We start from the raw sequence: 3,998 nt of genomic DNA, 5'->3' as shown, positions 1-3,998 counted from the left end.
CCGGGGAGGAATCGCATTTTTGCCTTGAGGAGATTTATGTGACTTGCGCACAACTTGGTTCGTAATCAGCCCCCATTTAGCTGCGGTGAACCAAGCCCAGTCCACCAAAACACAACTATTTGGCCCAGGATCCTTGGGCCTGTGTGCTAAAGAAAAAAGCACTCTCACAAATTTTTACTTAAATCATCCACAACAGTGGAGCAAAAAATATAACTATTTGGCACCTACAAAAGTCAGTTTATCTATTTTATCTCTTCACACCCCACAGCAATGGAGCTATATTTTTAGCTATTTGATTAAAATAATACAAATAACTCATTAAAATAATAATAAAAATATCCACCAAAAAAAAAAAAAAAACACCAGCATAACACAATCATCCACCACCACCACCAGTCCACAGCAGGAAAGAAAAAACCACCACCCAATCACCACCCCTTCGCACTCGTCCCATTCTTGACTCATCCGAGTCAACTTAGCCCATTCGTCCTTCCTTATATCGTAAACCCACGCTGATTCCAACGCGTTCTTGTTCTCATCGTGCCTGCCCGCCATGTAAACTTAACCCAAAAAGGCTTCGATAGCGAAAAACGAGCGCTTAGACGGCATGTCGTTGCCGCATCTCCAATGACGAGTCGTGAAGTCATAGATGAACGCATCGGTGACCAGGTTGTAACTCGCTGGGTCCCACCCACTTATCAAAACCAGCTTGCCTTCACAGCTTGCCAATTGAGAAAACAATGGTAACCCATTTGGGTACTTGGGAATCGGGTCGACTTGGCGATGGGGCTTGGGGTGGGTCGGAGGAACAGATCGGCGATAAGGGAGCTGGCCGACGAGCTGAGGGATGAGGGAGATGAGGGAGCTGGCCAGCGAGTTAGAGAGAAAAAAAAAATATTGAGGAAGAAAGAAGAAAGAAGAAAAGTTGGAGAGAGAGAGAAAGAAAATAGGAAATGTTTGTTTAATGAGAGAAGAGAGAGAGGAGTGCAACAATTTTTTTTTCTTTTACCTTTGAGCTACCGTGCACATCTATCTTTAGATGTGCATTGTAGCTGAGAAGCTAAATTTTTTAGTTTTAGCTCCACTGCTACAACTCTCTTTTTTGTGTTTTGGTGCTATTTTAACTACACTACTGTGAGTGCTCTTATACAACTATCAATGTTGCACACTTTTTTGTATATGGTGATACTAAAAATAGCAATTTAGTTTTAATTAGCACCTCCAATACTGATGCTTTTATGAATTTAAACGTAATATAATAACGTAAGCCATGTTAAGTGTTTATCCCATATATTAATAAATAAATAGATAATAAAAGTAGGGAGGGGTGAAAGTTTCTATAAAGTATAAACAAATAGCATGAGAGTATTATATTATGGGTCTGTTTGGATATTGTTTATTGCTAAAAATTGAAAATTTATTTTTGAAAACACTGTAGCAAAATAATTTTTAAACTATAAATAGTGCTCGTGAAACCTAGATTTATAAATTTTTTTTTGCATTTTCCATATTTGTGGATCCTGTAAATAGTGCACGAGACCCACAAAAAAGGCAAACACATGGAGAAAGACACCATCCAAACTCATACTATGCCAGTGAGAGAATTTGATTATATTTGTAAACAAATTTATAATTTGAGCGAGAATACTGATATAAATTTTTATTTTTTTATTTTTTATTATAAATGGGGATCTCTGGTGTGTGGACTCATGGACCATATGTCATGTAATGGTAAGAATAATACCGAGTGTATATTAGCGGAACCTTGATATAACTATTATGGTAGGCATAACACACTCATTGAAAAGCCACTGGTCAAAGCCTCGAAGCACCAAGGTACAGCACACTTTAGTTTATGCCAGTGTAGGTAAGAATTACAAAGTCATTACGAAATAAAATATATAAGATAAGAATTACACCTCACTGGTTAGCGCCGTATGAAATTAAACGCAATAAAATACTAATGAATTGCGTCAATTGTAAGTGTTTCAAATTAAAATGCTATCACTAAAATATACTCCATCAGTCCATTCTCATTATTAAACAGTAATCATTCTGAATACATTTCATGCCGTGTATGAGACTTGCATACAGTGTAGGGCTCACTTGCTTGCGAGAGGTTAGTCTCATGCATGCACCTGGCACATGAGATGCCAGCTCCTCCCTCAGAGAGTCAGAGACCATTTTTTGGTGAACAAAGCTCTGACTTATTCAATCTTTCTTTGCTTTTCCTGAACCTCGCTAAAGAACAAGAATTAGACATCAGCAAGTGGTACCTTATATTACAAGATGGGCGAGATAGTCATAGACCACTTGCAGGAATGGGTCCTAGTCCAAGAGCCTTTTTGATTTGAATCTTTGAAAAAAAGGCTCAACGTAATAAAATTTTCGTTTACTTGAAAGTGATGGGCACAAGCAGAAGGACAAGATTATACATCAGCAAAAGATACATTTGAACACAAAGAAGTTGGAGATTTTCCACAGGAATGGGTCCCCAAGCCAGGAACCTTTTTGAGTCTTTGAAATATAATCAATTTTTTCTTTGATTATGGTGGGTGTGTTTGGAATTTTATTTTATTTTTTAAATCATTTCTTTTCAAATATCTCTCTCATATTTTATATTAAATATTATAAATTTAATAGTATATTTAGTTGTATGTTATAAACGTGACACCATATGTAGGGACACGATTTTTAACGACCCAAGAATGACGTTGGGCTCGTATGTAAAAGGCCCGAACAACATAATTCATAGAGAGTGGGATAGAAAGGCTGGACCTTGGTCGTTAGACGGCGGTTTAGTCGTGATTTTCATGGAAGCTCGTACGAAGGTAGGTTTGACTAGAATAGCTAGGCTTTACATCGATGTAGCTCGGAGGGTTTGAGTCCTCGGACTTAGTCCGAGGAGCATCACCTTCTCTCCATTCTTCTTTTTTGTAGGATCTTTTTTCCTCCCCTTTCTCCCCTGGCTCTCTTCCCCTTTTATACCAGTCTTTTCTTCCCGTTTTTTGTCTACGTGTCAGTTTTTCCTTTTTGGGGTAATGACTCGTCCTATCAATCCATACGTCAGAGTGGTTATGGGTGGTTGGGAAAGGTTAAATAGCATGGTCTGGAGTATGGGTTTGTCAGACGCAGGGCTCCACATTACGGTGTTGGCAGCTTTCTCCCTTGTACTGCTCTTGTACTGAGTTTGTCCTTTTCTTCAGGCGTTTTGTGAGGTGTTAAGCGTGAGATCGTCCTCAGCCACATCCTTGGGCCTTTAAGGGGCTCTCATCATACGTCCTCAGCAGTAAGGCTCCTCGGCCTGGGCTTTGGGCCCTGAATACAAAGTGGGCTAGGACCTTAGATTTCGGGCCCCACAATAACCCCTCAAAATCCTACTGCCCAGCCTTGTTGTTGGGGAGGAGGGTTTTGGTAATGTTAGGCCCAAACCATGACTGGCCCAGCTCAACATTTCCTTAATGCCGAGGTTTTTTCGTTTGCATGGGGGGCGCGCCAAATTTGTGAGACATCCCTCTAGGTTTTCTCGTGCGGCGTCCTCAACGTTTCAGTGTTCAAGGCGCACCATTAATACGTTTCCTTCACAAGGTTATTCAAACCTTGCGGTTGCAGATGGTGTTGGAAATTGTGCCAGGACCGTCTTGTCTGTAGCACTTATTGGAAACTTGCATGGATTAAATGCCACCGGTTTGCTCTCTATATAAATAGGATAGGGGGTCACTCCCCTTGCATATAAACCGTTCTGCTCCCTTCAGAATCATAATCCTTCCGCTATACTCACAATCTCCATTTCCAGTGCCATCCAACGTCAGAGCAATATGTTTGAGGCATGGATGGGGATGAAGGATCTTTCACCCGCTTCAGAGGCACCGAATCCTTCCATAACTCAAGGTGTTGCGGTCTGGATAGGGAAGACATAGACTCAAGATGATCTTTCGTTCTGATAAGGTGGGGATGGTATCTTTGCCTCTTTCAGTCAAAATTCGAAGCAGGCTTTG

The sequence above is a fragment of the Quercus robur genome, chromosome 3 (assembly GCF_932294415.1).
Source record: "Quercus robur chromosome 3, dhQueRobu3.1, whole genome shotgun sequence".
Lineage (NCBI taxonomy): Eukaryota > Viridiplantae > Streptophyta > Magnoliopsida > Fagales > Fagaceae > Quercus > Quercus robur.
This window is presented reverse-complemented; position numbering follows the sequence as displayed.